Below are 23,054 nucleotides of genomic sequence, written 5' to 3'. Positions count from 1 at the left end.
GAGCACACAATTGAGTCTGTTTGACTTCACTATAAAAACATGCATTGGTTACACAAGTTATTAGATCTGATGAAGCGTACGATGTAGGTACGCGAAAGCGCTCATCTGTTTTATTTTATTCCTGCACTCTTATTAAATATTTTTACTAAAGCTCGTGGCAGTCCAACTTGGTTTTTTGATTTCACTTCATATATATATGTGTGTGTGTATATATGTGTGTTGGACATGTTGCAACACTATCACATGAAGTATTTTATGAAGTCATTCTTTGAGAAACCACCCAGTTTAATCCATGGTCTGGTATGAAAATATCATATGCTTTATATGACTGTCAAATGACTCTTTCACAATAGCCACACCAGAGTTACATAATGTCTATTAAATAGACAGAAGAATGTTTCTTTATCTGTGTCATCCTTAGTCACCCTGTCCCTAAGGCCTCTTGAACTGTACAGTCTGAAACAAGATGAATGACTGCACCTGGGGCAGACAGCACAACTACTGGTGGTACAGTGTTTGACAGCATGCTACCTGGAAATTTTGAGAAGTCACATAAAATATTGCCATACATTCTGGATATCATTCCAGATACCTGGCACAGCCTGGTGTGAGTACGTGTGTTTGTGTGTCAGCTCAGTAAATCAGTTTAGCTAAAAGAATAATGTTCATTTACATAGCCTATACCATATGTCAGTCGTGAGCTAATTTCTGTGAAGGGTTTAGAATAGCTTTGACATTATCATGCCAATTTTCCCTTGCAGTTAATGAGAGTCTAAAGTATACATTAAAATTCAAGGGAAAACATGGGAGCCAAAAAAAAATATAACTAATCATAGAATCAGCATTACCTGTAAGAGCATCAAAAATACACAATCAACATATCACGTCATCAGCTGTAACAAAAATGGTGGGGTGGCTAACCTACTGCATCTCCACATCCCTTAACTCTAAAATTGCATAACCTGAGGGTAAAGCGAAATTTCTCCACATTGTCATTGTGTTAAGAAGGACTTTGTCAATGGAACATCAATTGATGAAACAATTTTTTTGATTCTCGTTTTGTTTTGAAAGGTTTCAAGTATCAGCAGGAAACCCATCAAAAGATTTTGTGTATTTTAAATGTTGAATATTTTTTTGACCTGTTGTGGTCCCCATCTTGTCATTGTTCTGATAGGTTCCATAGAAATCAATTTTCTTTAAATAAATTGTATTGAGGAAAAACATCAGTCATAAAAATAACAGCACAACATGCAACATCAAAAATATTCAGAAGATTCATAAATATTCATGGAACACAAAGCAAAGAGTTACATCCTAACAACAACTACAACAAAAATGCTCATCATAAGTGGCCTAGAATTTCTATCATTCTGTGATAATTTCAGTCTGGCTAAGTAGCTATGAATGTCTTTACAGAGATGTCAGGTAAGACCATTTTCCAGTATTTGAATATAACTGCATTTATGATCAGAGAAACTTGTTTAAGCTAGTTAGTTAGATTCATGCAAAGGCTATACCTTGAATCACATAAGACAAGGACCCAAAAAGTGATGTCTTCAAGGGGAAAAAGGGAAGCTTTTGTCAGAGTACTTGCATCGCTACCTGTTCTTTCCCATAAAACATTTCTTTCTCACAGTCCCATGACATGTTTGAGTAATCAGCTCTCGAACAGTGATCATCACCCTGACGTCTACTATTCAACATTTTGACATTTTTGCCAAAATGTAGCCTTTTGCCAAAGCTAGAGAAGTGAAAAGTGTCTCATAGATATCCATTGAACCAAAACAAGAACTCCATTTCATTGTTATTTTGAAAAGGTAGGCGAGTTCTACTTCAAACTTTTTTTTAATAAACCATGGAAAGCACTTTCCCGCGAGGAATAGTCAGGCTTCTTCCTGATTTATCTATGTACCTAGCAGACTGAGGGAGAAGTTGAAACTTCCCATTCAAACTTTTCAGTTACATGTATAGCCACCTTTGCAAGTGTGCCTCTCATTAAGGACAAAAAAGAGAATTTAGGGCAATGCTTTCCAGGGTTACATGCCTATTATGCATTTGGATCCACTTGCAACTGTAAGGAAGTATCTGTATTTATTCCTAACCCCATTGTCTTTCACCTGATATTACATGATACAAATCTGGAATTGGTTGAAGTCTTAGTTGCACTCAGTAAAATTAATGGTCACATTATTGGCAGTTCTATATCTCTATCTATGACCCTGTTGGAGCATGCATTAATTAGTTACAAAAGTTAACAATTAAAACCAGTACCTTTCGTATGGGTGACTTTAATTATCCCCACATAAATTGACAAACATTTGCTACTAGCAAGAAATGGAGATTTCTGGAAATCATAAAAGCCAGTACACTTGACCAAATTACCCCCCCCCCCCCCCACACACACACACACACGCAGTCACCAGTAGTGCTAATTTCTTGATCTTGTACTCACAAATTTTACTCCCATTTATATCATCATGCTTGTTATCATTATCAAATCTGACCATCTCCCTGTCATCATCTCTAGGAAACCCTTCTTTGTTGACACAGTAACTCCACATTCAGGGATTACTCCAAAGCCAGTCATTTACTCCTCACTGATCTTATTGAAAATCATAGATGGTAAAACATATCAAACCACAGTAAGCCTTGAAACAGAGGCTGCTGCCTGCTACTCTGAATTGTATTCCTTCTTGGACAGTTACACTGAAGGTTCTGTACCAACCCGGTGAAAGTGTAATGGTAAATTTAAAACGAAACCTAGTTGGTAGAGCTACCATATCAACAAACTCTGTAATAAAAGTATTAAGCTCCTGGCCATCAATAAAAGATCTTTACTGCATCATTATAAAAGAGATTAAATCTGTTAAGTCTCTCAAATTTACCTTTAGGAAATGTAAGTTCAGCTATGAACTTATTTATGGTTGTAACTAATTCAAAATGGGTTAATCTGTTCATAGGTGAATACTAGGCTAAATACGTTTGTGGGCCATTTTGATCCCAGATGATTATCCCAATAGTTCAAATTACCCTTTCCTACACTACTTATCTGGACCTTGACAATGCCTTTCATGCTATTCTCCATGCTGGAATCATTCATCTGACTCAATATTAATCCCTATCTAGTTTGTTGAATTGGTAACTGTGTGCCTGACAGACACCACATAGTTAAAATTGGGGTATTTGCTCTACACATAAAAAATGTCACCACTGGTTTCCCACAAGGCTCTATCATGAGTCTCTTTTTCTTAAGTATGGTTCTGTGACATAAAATATAATATTAAGGGACTGCAGATAACCAAGTAAGAAAAATGACTGGAAACTGGAGGAAGTTATTAAATCCCATTCTGGCACTCAGATTCTCCAGCAAAGGCTGGGCCAAATAAATACTAATTATGTTAATCATGGGTGCTTAACCCTAAATCGTAAATACAGTACTTTCTTCTGCTAAATCTAGCATCACTACTGTTTACCATATAGATAACATTCCATTTAAAGTTGATACAGTCAGTGACTTGGGTATGTATACTGATAACAGATTTCCCTTTCCGCACCATGTCTCTGTGGTGGTTAAAAAATCCTTCTACCTTGCACAAGTTATCCTTCATTATATCTCCTCAAAGAACAAAGAAATTACAGTCCTACTTATTTATGCCTTATTAGGATCATCATTGAATATAATGTACCCTTTAGCATGTACTTTGCTATGTACCTACATTAGCTTGAGAGACATCAACACTTCCTTACCAAAAAAGATCTCGGGTTTCAATACCCTAAGCTATGCTGATAGACTAAAGGCCCTGTCTCTGTACTCAATATCATTCAGACTGCTGAAGGGTGATTTCTCCTATGCTTTATATTCTATAAATGACCCACAACTTTTTGAACTCCTTCAACTAAATAGAACCGGGCAAAGAGCAAAAATCTGTTTTAGAGACGTAAACCTATACTACTCATCAGCAACATCAGATGGCATGATGGGTAACTAACCCAACATTTCCCCCATTTCTGGAATAGGGTGTCCTTACCTATCAACCATAGTACTTCCTTAGCAAGCGTTAAAACTAGTCTGTATGACTGCATGTGTTATTACAAATTTATAGAATTTGACAACCAATTTGTAAAATCTGCAAACCTCTTAGGTGGTATGACTGTTCTACTTCCCAAAGGAATTCCCTAATGCATGTGATGTTGTAGAACAAGCATTCTAAGAGTCTTGACCAGACAAAACAAGCAGTAAAGGAGGCAGTGTGTGGCCACAATGGGATACTTTGGACACAGGGTAGGAGCAATAATTGTTTGTAACCACCTGAATTACTGCTAGTGTATAAAAAGGAGGTCAGCATGTCAAGATGAAAGGGCTTGATATGTAAAAGTTGTACAAAGCTTCCCATAATAATTCCCAGTATAAAGAATCAAAGGCTTTGTAAAACTCGGTAAAAAGAGCTACAACAAGGGTAGTTAAGAAATAAAACAGCTGTTTGATATTTAAGAAGGCACTTTTAAATCACTGCCACCCTGACTCCATTTTTCTGTTGGCTGTACCAGTTTTAGGGCAATTTTCCCAAACTTGCCATAAGGATTTGGGCATATATATTTTTATTGCCATGGGAAAGCAAGAAATGGGTGAGGAATCTATAGTCTCCTTACCTTCCTAGGGAAACGATACACCTATAGAATATATAACTATTTTTACCTCTTCCCTTTCTTGAAACACCCTCGGAAGTTATCCTCCTATAACATTCTTAAATCTTTTATAAAAAAAAAAAAAAAAATGAAATGTTGTTGGGGCCAGGATCCTTATCTGCCTTTAATGAATTAATCTCCCAGATTGTGTTTAGGCTACTTAACATTTTTACATCTTTTTTAGTAATTTAAGGGCACTGAATTTTCTTGATGAAGTCTTCCCATGCCTTAAGGTTAGAAGTTTTAGCACTCAGACACAATTTCCTATAATAGTTGCACATGACATCACCAGTAACCAAGGAGGAAAATAATCCCCTCCCTCTCATCTTTCAGACACATAACAATCTCACTCATCTACGTTCTTTTAAGACTGAACTCTAATTTAGGTGACTTAATACATTTAGCCCAGTAAAACTGATTAATCCTTTCCCATTTAGATCGTATTAGCAAGTATTCTAATGCCTTATACTGTATTTTTTATTGTAGATAAATTGGGTCAGCATAAAAGGATCCTTCCTTTGATTTGATTTGTTTTGAATTGAGCTTCAAGAAAGGCAATGTAATGTTCTGTCTTGGCTAACTCCTTTTACACAGAGCCTGAACTACCCTAATTTATATGCTTAATTGTGCCCCCTGAAAATGACGTTTCTCGGTGACCCCACAACTCAGTCAACCTTCAGCATTCCCTTCACAAATTGGTTACCGGGTGTTGTAGGCATAGAAAAAAAAACACTGAGACAGAGACCCAGCCCATTCAGAAATGTGAATAACAAGATATGTATAAGTTTATATCTGCACATGTGTATTGTACACCTGACCACTCCAAATCTTCATTAGAACTAACAAGCCCCCATAAATTACTATCCACATTCTAAAAGTAAATGGCATTTTTGACTACAATGTGCCTCTGTCCTCTGGGAAATCTTGTTCACATGGAACCATATTTGTGTGTCAGGCTCTTGAAAAAATACAGTAATAAAACTAAAAAAATTAAAGCAGTGATGTTTGTTAAAAGACTACACTTATCTCCAAAAACATTATTAATCAATAAAAATATATGCCCAAATCCTTGTGGCAAGTTTGGGAAAATTGCCCTAAAACTGGTACAGCCAACAGAAAAATGGATCAGTGCTGGTAAGGAGACAAAAAAATTAACAAAATGAGAAAGAGTTGAATGCTTGGTTCTATCACAGTTCTGAGGAAAGTGTAGGATACTCTCATTACATAGACAGATGTTCTAACATACTCTTCTCCATATTAGCCACCCTTCTCCTACTGCTGTAATAAGTAATGCATCAGTAAAAATTCCTGGACTAGGGGCTATTTGCTTCACTGACTCAATCACTATGAAACCAGACACACTGCTCACATACATAGCTTAAAATAGTATACCTGGTGATGGCCCATAACATAATTAAGCACTGCATTAGGATTCCCTGGAAATAAAATGGGTGACTAAAAGACATCGTATTAGATACTGTGTCATTGCAGATCTGGGAATAAGTACTGGGGCATTAAGATAAAAAAGCAGAATGGGAATCTGTGGCAAGTATATTTCTAAAACCTCACAGAGCAACCAGACTCACCAGAAGTAGGTCTACATACTTTGTCCCTTTAAATCACTGGGTTATTTGAAATAAAGGAACAGCTCTGGATAAAGAACAGTCTTAAAGTCTGGACTGAGTTACCAAATAGCAAAAGCTTATTCTTCATTAAATGCCTTACAAAAAGAGATTTAACTGTGAGTACATTTATCCCAAGGATGTCTAACTAAAATTCCTTGCCAGAAGCTAAGAATCTGCATAATTGCAGGAAGGACATCCTGTTACTGGCAGCAGTATCAAGTACATTACCACAAAAATCAGTTCAAGTTGTTTCTCTGCTCTTTGTAACTTTAGAAACTGCCTTATTGTGGGCTTTGCAGTAGGTATTAGCCTTTTTATACTGCTTCATCCACTTTGTGTGGAATCAGATGTTGCAAAGTCCATCTCCTCTTCTTTCTAAACCGCTTTGTCAAGTACATCCAAAGATAGAAACTGATTAGGAGGGCCAGTAAAGACAAAAAGTGACTGATTGGCTGCCCTAGCATAACTCACCCCCTCCAAGTCAGCATTACTGGCCGTACTCTTTTAGTCTCAGGAGCTTTCATATGTGTTACAGGGACTAACCTTACTTTCCTTTTGAAATGAGGACTAATCTGTGTGGCTACAGATGTCAGGGAATGAGGCGTTGCTTCTGTAGATGATGCCTTCTGAGACAACAGTGAATCCAGGAACACTTCAGCTACTGATGTATGGTCAAATATACTCACTTGGGATCCTTTCTAGTGATGTTTTTTAGCTGAAGAATGTAACTGTATCTGGTAGTTTAGTTTTCTTAACCACATGGTAGCTGAGGAATTCAGCTGCTCTGCAATGACAAACACCTTATGTCTTATGTTTATTAAACAAAGCTGCACTACAGACAAGGAAAAAATGCACCGTATCTGGTAGTTTAGTTTTCTTAACCACATGGTAGCTGAGGAATTCAGCTGCTCTGCAATGACAAACACCTTATGTCTTATGTTTATTAAACAAAGCTGCACTACAGACAAGGAAAAAATGCACCATATATGTAACATATGTTATTATCTGCTATATTTTATAACTGTATGTGTAAACCATAATGCTCATGTAAATATCTTATGCATAGTATTTTAGCAATTTTTTCTGGAGCTTTTCTCCCTGGGCCTCCGCTGAAAATGGACAGCTTTATCCAGTTGGACCTCCCCAGTAAACAGCTGCAGATGTGCAGACTATGAGCTGAGGCTGTGACATTTGTTCCATTAGACCGCCTGTTAGTTTTCTAGTCTTTGGTCCAAGGAAGTTAGCTGGTGAGGGGTGACATCACTAGATTATTTTAATGTTTCAGTATCCTATAGGACTTCCTTCACCATTTAGAAAGACAGCGAGAGAGAGAGAGTCCATAAAAGTCTGCAACAAGTAGTAGCCTTCATGTATTGGCCATGTGATATCCTGATGATTGTCCAAATGGAACAAACTGCATCAATATAGTGTGGCTGAGGAACAGTAACACATCCGTTCACTCATCACTGCCTAATACACTGTGTTAACACAGAGAAAAAGAATGAGTGTGTTCAAACAATCAGAAGTACCCTAGATTCATGGCATAGGATGGCTCCTGGAAAAAAAATACTACTTGCTGTTATGCATATCTGTGAGCATGCCTTTGATACCCATTAGAATCCTTCCATGTCTGTCACAGAACTGTGTTTTGCAATTTGCCCCAACAGCTATCCTAACAGGAGCAGTGAATTAAGGGTCAGCAATGCACCCTTTGGTAGTCTGATGCCATTATGGGCAGACTTGTAGTGAAAAACTCTACCCAAAAGTGTCCAGGCAGCCACAGAAAACCTTTCTTTATTTTAGATATACATCTGTCAGCCTATTTTTGACCTTGTTAGTACAGCATAAGCAAATTGTTTGGCTATACTTTAGAAACCCCAGCTAGTGGGTTTTGGCTTTATTTGCCTAAATGCACTCATAAAGACTTGAAAAGTAAAAAGTCATTGACATTCAGAAGCATCTCGCAAAAATATTGGTATGTCTTTAAGGGGTCATTTGCTTATATCCCATGGGCATCCACTTCAGGAAGTTTAAGCAATTCTACACAGTAAAGACTTTAGCTTGTCTAGGTCTTTCATGTAGTTTTTACTGAATAGATTGTCTGTGTGACATTTTTTACCCATTGGTGGGGTTGTTTGGGTTCTTTTTTGGGGATATTGGGCTTAAAAGTCAAATTTTGAGTGTTCCTTATTTTGCTCAAGTACCCATATATTTATTTTTGATAATTTTGACCTACTGCATATTGACATACTATGTGTGGGGATCTGGATCTACGTCTTGCAGAAAGAGTATGTAAAAGGTGCATATTGACTTACTTTGGATTCACTATGGTGTTTTGTAGTGTGGGGGGGGGGTACTACGAATAATATTTAAGCAAGAAAGACATCACTTTTTATTGAGAATAAAAATGTTAGAATTGTAGTGCATAGGGTCCACACAGGCAAATAACATTCAGTTTTCAGGGATACAGACAGGAGGATACCTTCATGAATCATTTTCATTTCAATGGGCATGTTGGTGAAGGGAACAGAGGGGACAAGGAAGTGATGGGTAAGTATGGTGTTAAGCAAAGGAATGCAGAAGGTCAGATGTTAGTGGATTTTGCGAAAAGGATGGACATGGCTTTGATGAATACGTATTTTAACAAGAGGGAGGAGCATAGGGTGACATACAAGAGTGGAGGAAGATGCACACAGGTGGATTATATCTTATGTAGAAGGGCCAATCTGAAGGAGATTGGAGACTGTAAAGTGGTGGCAGGGGAAAGTGTAGTCAGGCAGCACAGGATGGTGGTTTGTAGGATGACATTGGTGATCAAGAAGATGAGGATGAGTGTGAGGGCAGCACCAAATGGTGGAAATTGAAAAAGGGTAATTGTGAGGTGATGTTCAGGGAAGAGTTAAAACAGGCACTGGGTGGCAGTGAAGAGTTACCGAATAGCTGGGTAACTACAGCAGAGCTAGTAAAAGGGATGGCTAGAAAGGTGCTTGGTGTGACATCTGGAAAGAGGAAGGAGGACAAGGAGACCTGGTGGTGGAATGAGGAAGTACAGGAGAGTATACAGAGAAAGAGGTTGGCAAAGAAGAAGTGGGATTGTCAGAGAGATGAAGAAAGTAGACGAGTATAAGGAGATGAGGTGCATGGCAAAGAGAGAGGTGGCGAAGGCTAAGGATAAGGCGTATGAAGAGTTGTATAAAAGGTTGGACACTAAGGAGGGAGAAAAGGACCTATACCGATTGGCTAGACACAGGGACCGAGCTAGTAAAGATGTGCAGCAGGTAAGGGTGATAAAGGATAATGAGGGAAATATACTCACAAGCAAGGAGAGTGTGTTGAGCAGATGGAAAGAGTACTTTGAGGGGTTGATGAATGAAGAGAATGAGAGGGAGAGAAGGTTTGATGATGTAGGGATAGTGAATCATGAAGTGCAGTGGATTAGCAAGGAGGAAGTAAGGATAGCTATGAAGAGGATGAAGAACAGAAAGGCTGTTGGTCTGGATGACATACCTGTGGAAGCATGGAGGTGTTTAGGTGAAATGGCAGTGGAAGTTTTAACTAGATTGTTTAATGAAATCTTGGAAAGTGAAAGGATGTCTGAGGAATGGAGAAAAAGTGTTTTGGTACCGATTTTTAAGAATAAGGGTGATGTGCAGAGCTGTAGTAACTACAGAGGGATTAAATTGATCAGTCACAGCATGAAGTTGTGGGAAAGAGTAGTGGAAGCTAGGTTAAGAAGGGATGTGATGATTAGTGATCAGCAGTATGGTTTCATGCCAGGAAAGAGCACTACAGATACGATGTTTGCTCTGAGAGTGTTGATGGAGAAGTACAGAGAAGGTCAGAAGGAGTTGCATTGTGTCTTTGTGGATTTAGAGAAAGCATATGACAGGGTGCCTAGAGAGGAGTTGTGGTATTGTATGAGGAAGTCGGGAGTGTCAGAGAAGTATGTAAGAGTGGTACAAGATATATACGAGGGTAGTGTGACAGCGGTGAGGTCTGCGGTAGGAGTGACGGATGCGTTTAAGGTGGAGGTGGGATTACATCAAGGATCAGCTCTGAGCCCTTTCTTATTTGCAGTGCTGATGGACAGGTTGACAGATGAGATCAGACAGGAGTCCCCATGGACTATGATGTTTGCAGAGGACATTGTGATCTGTAGTGAGAGTAGGAAACAGGTGGAGGAGACCCTGGAGAGGTGAAGATATGCTCTAGAGAGAAGAGGAATGAAGGTCAGCAGGACTAAGACAGAATATATGTGTGTGAATGAGGGGAAGGATAGAGGAATGGTGAGGATGCAGGGAGTAGCGGTGGCGAAGGTGAATGAGTTTAAGTACTTGGGATCAACAGTTCAGAGTAATGGTGAGTGTGGAAGAGAGGTGAAGAAGAGAGTACAGGCAGGATGGAATGGGTGGAGAAGAGTGCCAGGAGTAATTTGTGACAGATGAGTACCAGTAAGAGTGAAAGGGAAGGTCTACAAGAGGGTAGTGAGACCAGCTATGTTATACGGGTTGGAGACAGTGGTATTGACAAAAAGGCAGGAGTCAGAGCTTGACGTGGCAGAGTTGAAGATGTTAAGATTTGCACTGGGTGTGACGAGGATGGACAGGATTAGGAATAAGTATATTAGAGGATCAGCCCAGGTTGGAAGGTTTGGAGACAAAGCCAGAGAGGCAAGATTACATTGGTTTGGACATGTGCTGAGGAGGGATGCAGAGTATATTGGGAAAAAGATGCGAAGGATGAAGCTGCCAGGTAACAGGAAAAGAGGGAGGCCTAAGATAAGGTTTATGGATGTGGTGAGAGAGGATATGCAGGTGGTTGGTGTGACAGAGCAAGATGCAGAGGACAGGAGGAAATGGAAACAGTTGATCTGCTGTGGTGACCTCTAACGGGAGCAGCCGAAAGAAGAAGATATTAATAAAAGACCTGGACTATTTTAGAACCTTGTTAGCAACAGCCTGTGCAACACAGGTAAATGTGTGACAGTCAAAACCAGCTTTTTTTTTTTTTTTTTTAAGGAAACAATTGTATATGGAGGAATCGTGCTCTGCAATATCCATGCTGTCCAAATTTTAGCATTAAATGCCATGATATAGTGTTAAAATACAAACCACCACCCCTCCAAAACAATTCTCTAGAAGTAGCAAACAAGGATTCAGCAATGCATCTACTGAGCATAGAAAAGTATACTAGAGGGGGATATGCACTAGGAGTTTATGGGAGGAAGGTTATTCTAACCTAGAGATAGATATCTGACCAGTGAACCTACAGCTGTGGTACTTTGCCTTAACTAATGCTCTGGAAGGAGACTAAGGTCTCAAGTTCACCATTATGCTGGCTGAAGTTTTTAATCTAGGCCCACATCATAGTGCATAAACAAAACCTATAAGTTTCTCAGCACAGTAAATATTAGTGGTGGTTAAATTGCATTCCTCTGTTTATTCATGTTTCCTTTGGAAAATGTATTAGCCATGAACTCAGGGCTGAAGGCATCCATGAAGCCTGCGATCTATGTCACAGTGGCAATAAGTTTTGTTTTTTGTTTTCTTTATTGCAAAGATAGTCTCTGTTACCATAGCAGGGCAAATGGTCCCTGCAATACTATGATAATAGTATTGGTAGACATGTTGGTTCAAGCTGGTTATATAAGTTCATTTCAAAGTGATTAAGTTGGCAAAAATGGAAGTTGATTTTTAGTTTTGCCTTTGGTCTACTGATTAATCTATTCAATACATAAAATGCAAATGTCATTGACACAACCAATGAGAAGGTCTGCAGCCTATGGTTTCCTACATATGCCATTTCCCTTGTGGTGGGGAACCTTTTCCTGCTTCTCCTAGCTTCTTTGCAGTTAGTTCCCTTTCTGTTAACTAGCATATAATTCAGTAATTGTGACAGTGTAGCAGTTGCAGTAGGATTCAAGAGGAGATTTCTAATTTGACAGTCCCTTTCCTTGCAGCCCTGATTGGTTTTTCCATGTTCTGAGATTAAGCTCATAATTTTTTTTTTTCTTTTTGGGGGGGGGGGGGGGGTGCAGTCTCTAAGCATCCATATTTTTTTTAACCTCTGCTGGTGGCATTATTTGGTTTCTTTCTTATTTGGCTTTGCTCTTTTTTATGGAACTGGTCATTTTTCAATCATTGCTAGGTTTTCTATTCTCTGTCTTTTAGATGACATGTATAACCAATTCTTATTTGGAAGCTAGTCTCATTGGTTTCTCATTTTAGGTATGTTAATGCACATAGGGTTTCTTCCTGCCAACAGGCTTGTTGCAAGTTTCTTTTATGTCGCTATTGACGTATTTTCTTTTTTCAGTTTACTAGCCTTTGTTGGCTCTAGGGTGACATAAGTTGTGAATAGATCTGCTAGAGTTGTATAGTCTCATGAATGGTGTGCTTTAGGTATGTTAAGAAACTGATACTTCCATAGTTTCTCAGTTACTATGAAGGTTGCAGGTTTGAGGGTGCTGTTACAAGGTTTTCATGTTATTATGTTTCTTCTTCTTCTGACTCTAGCTGATTTTTTTTTTGTGGGGTTGAGCTAGGCATTTTTTTTAAAGCTGTGCAATGTTCACGCTCTCTTTCTATGGGTTCATATTTCATATTTAATTGATTTAATTGTTATTTATCTCCAGTGGTTTGTTGTTGAAATATTTCATTTTAAGTGCTAAGGTATGGATAAGATGGACACACAGGGGAGTATGCCTTTTTGAGCACTTTTCATTTGTTTTATGTTTTGTACTTTAATATTCTGTTCTGTGTTTCAATTGGGTTCAGATCTACCCAGGGCATTCCATCATTTTAATATTTAGGGGGCTTCCCACCCTCAGCAAACATCAGCAGTTTACTTTGTTCAAACCTAGCCAAGGTTTTACACCTTTTTTGTTTCGTTACACCATTTGGCGTGGCTCTTTGTTTGGGTCTTTTTTGCTTCATTCCTATTGCTATATGTATTTAAAATTTATTTGCCGCTCTATATATTTTCCCCCTTCTCTCCTAGACCATTTTCTATTTCATTCCCAGTCTCAGCTAGTACAGTTCTGTGCCTCAAGTTGTGTGTGAACTACATTTATTAGTTTGTTAGTTATATGCTCACATCTATATTTTTAGCAGTCCTATACAAGTATGAACTTTTATTAATGGTACATGTGTAAACCATATATTTTAGAATGTATTCAGTATTCAAATTAACATACATTTTTATTTTTCAATAAGTGTATGTATGCATATACAATTCTATTGGCAGGAGATGCAGGAATTGTTTTGGGTATATAAAAGTAACATGACAATCTTATTTTAAAGTTTTTATACTAGCATGTATCTTTAAAGGTTGACAATATTAGTTAACTGGGTAGGGTTTATAAGGAAGTTGTATTTATATTATGTTTGTTCTGATGAAGTCCCAGTATTAAGTGTAGAGGTATGAAAGCCCTTGATGGAGTGGATAACAATAAATTTTCTTGGATTTTATGATTACGCTGCATTTTTGAACTCATACGTGTGAAGGTCTCAAACAGAGGTTTTTTTCTTTATGGTACATTTATTAGTTTGTTTAATTCAACCCCTCTTCCCAACTTTGATTCCCCACCTAACTGTCGTACATTTTCTTTTATCTACAGTCTGAGGCCACAGAGTTTTCTGGCTTGCTGTTAAGATTTTAAAATGTAAACATGGTTTCTCTATGAGAATTGCACAACAGCGAAAGCTTTTAACTATGCAAATTATTGGAACTTTAATGTGTTGCAATAAAACAGTCTTATTAGAGCTGTTTTCTTTTGTATGACTACTTCCTTTTGCATATATTTTGTTAGGCTTGTAGACGTCCTTCGTTTTGATTGGCTATTCTCACCCATTGGTGGAATTTGAGGTCCATTGCTTGATTTTTTTTTTTATGGCTCAGCATCGTGGTGATAAGAATGATAAAGATTTGTTACTGATGGTGTTGTCTTGTGTTTGGTAAATTTCTACTATTGAAGTAGCAACCTGAAGACATGCCCTTACGCTGTTAATAAATGTTTTCATATTGTTTTATATGCAAATATTTGCCTATTTTAAATTTTGTGTATTAGTTTTAACATAATCAACCTGAAGAGGTCTGGATAGTGATGAAGTATTTTCAGAAGATTGTTTATTGTGGTCCCCTTGCATTATAATGAATTCATAAGATACTGTTCCATTGATTTTATCATGTTGCATTTTTGTTTATATGTGTGTGTCTGTGTAACAAAAACCACCTCCTTCTTTTTCTTCTTTTTTTTTTTTCAAAACAGGTTTATTGTTTTAACATACAAGAGAAATATCATAACAATTTTATACAAGTAATTAAAAATAGATATGATTATAACATTCAACAAAACAACTAAAGTATTTACAAAGACATCCACTACAATCAAATCAATTAATTAAACTAAAATACCATGCTATTGAAATTAGGATTTTTTTAACAAATTTTGTAAATTATCCCATACAATATAATAAGATGTTTTTCTAGTTGTTCTTGACCTAATTGTGTTTATTTCCATATGGCACACTATATTCATAACATTTTTAAATTCATTGAACGAAGGAGGTGTATCTGAAATCCAATTTCTGGTTATTATTTTCCTAGCCACTGCTAGAATAGACCATAACAAGGGAAGCTTAACCTTTTAACACTTTGAGGTACATGTGTGTTGAATAATATAAGAGATTTAGAAATAATGAAATTATCTGTAAAAGAGCCTGCAAAATTCATTAATTGACTTCCAGTATTCTTTCAATTTTATACAGTCATAAAACATATGAGCCCAGTCAGCATTAATTTCTACATTACATCTCTTACATAGATTATCTTTATTATTTATTTTATTCATCATCAAAGGTGTATAAAAAGATCTATGTAAAAATTTCCATGTATAAAGTCTCCAGACAATGGAAGACGTAGTTCTATAGGCAGATTCCAATATATATTGTTTATCTTGTTGATTTGGTGGGTCCCCATTAATAGAAGTGAAATAATTCCAGTATGTATCTACACTGTAAAAAGTTTCTTGTCTGATAATTTTATGTATGTATGAAAGTTTACCTTTATCAGAAACTTTATGTTGTAAATTTAATATCAAGTAATCAATCAGTGTAATAGATTCTTTAACTGTTATAGACATTAGATCTATTTTATTAATGAGATGTTGTCTAAAGGTCTAAACCTCTAACCAGCAACTTTCTATTAGATCAAATTCTTGTTTTAAGAAATCTAGATTTTTAACTTTATCAGATATCAACTGATACCAGTACTTTAGATCATTATCTATAGCTAAATGAGTTCCTTCAGAAGTAGATGACAAAAGCATACCCTGAGTATACATTATAGAGAATATAATAAAATTCCATTCCCTATACTTAGGGTGCATGAATATAAAGTTACGATAGCTAATAATAATATTTAATGGGTAACAAACCATATGTTTAGGTGTAATAGGTGAAGTACAAAATTCCTTTAGTAACCATAACATGGAGTTATTTACAATCATATTTTTATGTGTTAAGGAGATTTTCATGAAGTGCATACTAATTAGCTCCCAACAATCTTTCCATTTTGCGACATATGACTGATCTATTAATAAAGTAATAACTTTTACAATAGAAGAGATAGTATATAAATTAAAGTCTGGAAAAGAAATACCCCCTTGAGACCAGCTAATTAGTATGTTTCTTTAATGCAATCCTAGGTCTATTAGGTGCCCATAGGAAATTTAACATTAGTGTATTCAGTTTCTTGATAATTATTTTTGTAGGTGGAAGTATTATTGATTGTATTAAGTATAAAATCTTGGGGACTATTATCATTTTAATAATTGTAAGTCTCTCCTCCATAGTAAAAAACATATTATTCCAGGTATTAAAAAGATTTTGTATATTAAGAAAACAGGTATTATAATTATTATACATAATAGATTTAATATCTTTAGATAGTATTATACCTAAATAAGTTATCTGACCTGAATTGGGTACATATTTAGTAAAATCACTAATGAGAATATTTTTCGTGTATATATAGGTAGTATTTTAGTTTTTCTTCATTGAATATTAAACCAGAAATACTTTTAAAATTCATCATTTTATCAAATAGAGACTGCATAGAAGAATTAGATCCTGCTGATGTAATTAGAACATCATCTGCAAAAAGTTGAATTTTGGATGTTGTATTTTCATCTATTTCAAAACCCTCTATGTCAGTTCTGTTTCTGATCAAATTAGCCCAAGGCTCCATTACTAAAGTGAATAATAGTGGAGAAAGTGGACATCCTTGTTTTGTACCTTTAAAAATGGGTATTTTTTGTGAAACATATGTTCCTACCTTAATATAAGCCAATGTTCCTTTGTATAAATGTTCAATTAGATTTACAAATGCATCTGACAAGTTTGTGCACTTCAGTAAGGTAAACAGATAGTCCCAACTTACTGAATCAAATGCTGAACTTATATCAAGACTAATAAGTGTTAAATCTTTCTTTTTCCTATTTGCAAAATCAATTAATGTTAAAGTTCTTCTTATATTATCAAAAGTATTTCTATTTACAATGAAGCCTGTCTGATCTATATCTATAATACCGGGGATGATTGTCTTCAATCTATCAGCAAAAATACACATAAACATTTTATAATCAACATTAAGTAATGAGATGGGCCGATATGAAGTACATCTAGTTGGATCTTTATTAGGTTTTAAAATTGGCGAAATAAATGTATATTGCCAAGATGGGGGGGGTTATTAACTCAGTTTGGGCCAAAATAAAAACCTTATGTATTAATGAATATGTACTTTTAGAAAGAATTTTATATATCTCTGGTATAATACCATCATTACCCAGTGCTTTGTTTGATTTAAGCTTATTTATTTGTGTAATAACCTCTGTATATGAAATACTTTTGTCCAATAGTTTAATCTGTTATTTATTAAGCTTTTTATTCATGTTTGTGGTTATAAACTCCTTAATTTTATCTTTAGGTTCCATGTTAATGTTATTATGGTTAATTTTGTGAAAGTGATTTCTAAATTCATCTAGTATTTCTGGTATACTAGAAACATTCTTCTTTTCCTTAGAGAAAAGATTTCTTTGATATGGTTTTGTTTATTCAACCTTTTGTTTTATTTTTAAGTCTATGTAAGTATTTGGGGCTTATTGAATAAGACAAAAACTTGTATTTCTCTAAAGTTATTTTAACTTTATGAGTTAAAATTTCTTTGTATTTCTCATTTAGTTTGTTTATTTCTTCAATAACTTTCTTGTCCATAATATTTTCTTTATTATTATGTTTATAAGAGTCTAATTTACTTTGAATATCTAACAATTCCTTATCCCAAGATTTCCTTTTATTATTATACCTTCTGATACTTTGTCCATATAGATATGATTTTAAGGCATCCCAAACATAGACAATGGAGACTTCAGGAGTATTATTTATGTCTAAAAATGTTTTACTTCTGAAAGTATATATTCTTTATAGTCTTTTAGTTGAGTTAAGTATGCTGGTATCCTTTTGATCTGAACATTGAGTATTTTTTATTATGAATTCAAAAACAATTGAATTATGATCAGATATAGGACATGAAATGATTTTGGAATTAATTAAATCTGTTACCATCTGGTTAGAAATAAAGACCCTATCCATTTTTGAATAAGTTTTGTATCTGTTAGAAAAAAAGGTGTATGGTAATGATTTTGAATCTATCTGATTAATAATATCATTCAAATGATAAGAATTAGCAAAATCATTTAAATGTTTTGCATTAGATGTAATTCTTCTTTTACCTATAGTGGTAGTATCACTTTCATGTAGTATACAATTAAAGTCACCAGCTAAAATAATATCTCCTATAGAGAATGATATGATCTTATCAAGATGATGTTTCACTGTATTAATACCAATTCCAGGTATCCAATATACATTAATTAAAGTGTAAGTCTTCCCATTAATTTGTATTGTAACCATACAAAACATTCCTTTGTCATCCTGATAAGACTTAATGGTTTTAGGAATGGGCATACTTTTATTCCATAAAATAGCCACTCCTGTTTTTTTCTGAGTGTGCTCTGAACTAACCAATACTGTATATTTGTTTGTGGCTAGTTTATCAATATCTTTTTTCAAGAGATGGGTTTCTTGCAGGAAGACAAAGTTGGCCTTATGTAAATTAATGTATCTTATTAGGCTTGCCCTTTTACACGGATTATTCAATCCGTTAATGTTTAAAGAAATTCCTTTTAAAGATGGCATTTGGCATTTTTAAAACTTAAGAATCTTATGATCAAAATAACAAATAACAACATAAGTAATGTTACATCTCCTCCTTTAGATGTACCTTTAAATATAGCTGTATTTATTGAATCTCTTATGGGATTTTGTATAGGATTCAATTTTGTTTGTAGTGACAATGAGTGTACAAAATATATTGTGGATGTCAAAACTATATACATTAACAATGAACAAGTGAAAATAATGTAAGGATTAAACCTTGCATCCAGCCTGGAGTTAAAAACTCCAACTTAGAGTAGTATTTACCACTCAAGTTAACCCCCTACCCTAAGCAGCAGTACCTCAGCTACCATCTTATCAATTTAATACTGGTTATATTTAACTTAAATTAACAGCTTTCAATTCAATTATCTAGCAAGACAAGACTACACATTTGATAAAACAGCATCATATAAACTAAAATAAACTTTTTTTTTTTTAAAAACTATTCATACTACTATATACATCTATGTAATATAATACACTTGTATTCAAATAGCATTAAAATAATCTTGATATTAGGAACCAAGAGGAGAGAGAGAAATAAAAGACGTGAAAGAGGGAGAGAGAGTGAAAGAGAGAGAGAGAGAAAAAAAAAAAGGAAGGCATATTTACATATTAATTTATTCAAAGTATGTAAAAATAAGTTCTAACAAACTTTGGCTAATATGGTTCAGACATTACATATATTAAGATGCATCTATTTTCTGTCATGTAAATGCAGTCAACAGCTTCCAAAAAAAAACATTGAATTGCTTGTATATGATCATTTTACTCATACGCATTATTGTCAATAGAATAAAATATTATATTTATAGAAATTGTTATAAATCATACTGCATAGTTATGCAAATTCTCAGAAACACTTGCATTATTGTAAAAAAAGCCATCTGTATTTTGTATGTCTATACTACTGCTTTAAAATATATCACATGACAATTTCTTCCAGAATAGAGTTATAAAGTTATTTATGCTTGTCAATCAGATGAATTAAATGAGTTATAGTAATGTATATGTTTGGAACATAAGTTTTTAACACAGATTAGTATGCTGCAGTCAAGTAGATTTTCAAAAACACTTGAATAAATGTTTCATTTTCTATGCCTTCTAAAATAAGACATTTACTAAGAAACTGCATCATTTAAAATCATTATAACTGACATATTTTATGAATTATAACATAGATATTTAAGTAATTATATAAAATAACTCACATTTAAATGTTAAAGAGTTCATTTTCCTTCACATAGTCGCATTTGCATCAGTTCTACTTCCTGGTAGAGTGTTCTTCCTGAATCTGTGATGTGTCAGTGTGATATCTGGGTCAAAGGTCACATTGACTGCTTTCAGCTTCTCTGTGAGAATTCTGAGAGTTGAAGCTTTTAAAACAACTCAAGGACACTGTTCATGAGGTAGCCCACATCCCAGATTGTCTCCCTTAACATTTTGGCGGGAAACTTGTTAAAAACTAGTGACAAACATTCATTTAGCAGTGTAAACGCATCTAAACATGACAAAACCTTTGCGATGTATTTTACAGGTTATTACAGCCTCTATGTAAGTGAAATTAAGCCCAAAGTTATTAATAAGTAATAAAACTCAATATTTTTGTCCCAACTCAATTTTATGCAAATCTTATTATTTACTGTGTCTATATGATCAAAAGCATTTCTATATATTAATATGAAAAAAAATAAAGAGAAAGAATAAAGAAAAGAAAAAGAGAGTAGAAAATAAGAGTGTAAAGCAGAAATAAAAAAGTAAGAGAAAGCTATAAGAAGTATATACAATGGAATATTACTTACTGTTTATATTAATAGAGTTAAAAATAAAACATATTATTTACTATTATTTAGTTCTAATTATTATTAGTTAAAGCATGACAGATTATTTACAAACAAGCATAAGCAGTATAATCAAGAAAGTATAATTAGGAATAGCATTTGAAGAACATATAAACTTTTTACAAGGAATAAATATGTTATTATTCTATTAATCATATTTTCATTACTCTTCTCTCCCTGCCCTCCCCCACCCTTTACCCACTACATAATCTAAATAGAATGTCATTGTTTAAACAAAGAAAAGAAGAAAAGGAGAAAAAAAAAGAGAAAAAAATGTATCAAATTACTGACCTTACTTCTCTTTTTCAGAAAGAGAAACAAATTGAATAATAGCTTGTTATTAGTTCCTCAGATATTTTGACTGGTTATGAAACAAAACATTTCTTTGCACACAGAGAATAACTTTGATTAAATCTTTTTCAGAATATCTGTGGCTTTCTGGAAATGCAGGAACTATATTTAAAAAGATTAATAATGAAGTAAAATGATGAGAGAAAAAAAGAAAAAAAAAACATAGAACAAATCATTTGTTTTTTAGTCTCTTCTTCCTCTCTGAAGTCTTCCACGAAGTTTCAGTTGCCAGTCTCTTTAATGAAGGACTAGCCCATTCCATTTCCTCTATTTTATCGAAAATCTTATTTTTTTTGATAAACAGTAAAGCAGAGTCTAAGTCATCAAAAATTGTAGGACCATCAGGAAGGAAGATTTTTAGCTTGGCAGGAAACAGAAGGTATGTTTTAAACTGTGCTTTTTTAACCTCCCTTATTAGTGGCAGAAAAACTTTTCTTTTAGCTATTACCAAGGAAGAATAGTCATTGTCAAAACGCACAGTTGTCTCATTAATCTTAACAGGAGCTTTAGCCCAAGCAGATTTAAGAACCATCTCTTTATCGAAAGATGATAGAAATCTAACTATAACTGATCTAGGATAGTTTTTGTTAGAGTTAGTATTAGCTATAGATCTATGTGCTCTTTCGATACCAAAAGAGAATGCTTCTGGTAAGTCTAACGTTTTAGGGAGCCATGTTGTTAAAAAAGAAGTAATATTGTTACCTTCAATATTTTCTGGCAGTCCAAAAATCCTAATGTTATTGCGCCTAGATCTATTTTCCAGGTCATCCAGCTTTGTTTGTAAATGTGTATTTTGTTTCAGCAGAAACTCAATGTTGGTTTCCTCTTCTTGGATTCTATTTTCCATGTCATTCACAGCTTCTTCTATGCCTGTCATCTGGATCTTCTGTTGTTGCAGGTCTATATGTAACAAGTCTATTTGTTTTGTAGTTTTTTCTATGAAGGTATCTATTTTAGTATCCATTTTATCCATCTTAGCAGTAAGTTGCTGGATTATAGTTATCAGAGACTGAAGTTCTTTCTTGATGCTGGAGTCTTGAGAATTTGTCTTACTGGAACTCATTTCAGACTGATAAACTGACAGGAAAATTTCCAAAGTGATTTCTGACAGGAATATTGTTAAAATTTCCTTTCTTTTTTAGATATAGTTCAAGAACTATATAAAACAAACATATTTAGAAAGAAAATTACTTCAAAAATTAATTTTTTAAGTAATTAATTCCTGTCAGTGTAATGAAATTGGTGGAGCTGAGGAAATCTGCTGCTATCCTGTGTTCATCCTTGGCCACGCCCCTCCTTCTTTTTCTTCTTGATGTCTTTATCTCTTAGCTTCTCAGCAACTATAATCACACCTTGTTGCATCTTGAATTTTTACAGACTTCTTATATTCCATAACCCAGTTACAGACTATATATATATATATATATATATATTTATTTTTATTTATTTATTTATTTTACATTTGTTGACCGGGCTAGTCTAGCTGGATACATGTCCATTTTTAGTAGAGGCCCGGGGAGAAAAGCTCCACTTAAAACTAGTTAACATCAGGCTAGTGCCAAAACAAGATAAATACATTATATAATGTAAATAAGGTGAATATGCTTGCAGAATTATTTCATCAACTTCAGTTATATAGAAATAAAGAAAATAAAGAGATTGAGAACTGAGTTGAAAAAGGGTAAAAATACAGTGATTATTACCAAGGGAAAGATGTGTGTATAATATATATATATATATATATATATATATATATATATATATATATATATATATATATATATATGTGTGTGTGTGTATGCATATATATATATATATATATATATATATATATATATATATATATATATATATATATATATATATATATATGTGTGTGTGTATTAATCACATCTATACCTGTCTGCCCATCTATCTAGATTTCAATTAATCTATTCTAAATTATCTTGGTCTGGCAGTTGACTTAGAGGATTAAGGAGCTCTTAACAAGCTGTTTCCTGTCGTCCAGTGGTACAAGGTTTGATCACTTCATTGCCTAACTGTATGACTCTGAGCAAGTCACTTAAACAGGCACTGCTCCCAGGCTGCATCTGAAAAAAGTCCGTGGAGATCAGTGCTCTACCCTGGAAAACAAATATAAAGAAATAAAATAAAATAAATAAAATCTTTCTGTCTGCCTTCCTTATCTATCTGTTAATCCCTTTTTATGAACATCACATGAACTGAAGTATGGAAATATGACAATATCAGCTTGTGTGCCTCAAAGGTAATTG

At 34.5% G+C, this 23,054-nt stretch overlaps 1 pseudogene; it reads right to left on the bottom strand.

The window, feature by feature from the left end:
• The window catches only part of LOC122810580, a 142,087-nt pseudogene that overhangs the window by 58,112 nt on the left and 60,921 nt on the right, over positions 1-23,054 (bottom strand).

This window comes from Protopterus annectens, chromosome 9.part0 (assembly GCF_019279795.1).
Source record: "Protopterus annectens isolate FY-2018-M chromosome 9.part0, PAN1.0, whole genome shotgun sequence".
NCBI lineage: Eukaryota > Metazoa > Chordata > Ceratodontiformes > Protopteridae > Protopterus > Protopterus annectens.
Note: the sequence above shows the minus strand (reverse complement) of the source record. Positions and strands in the feature narration are given on the sequence as shown.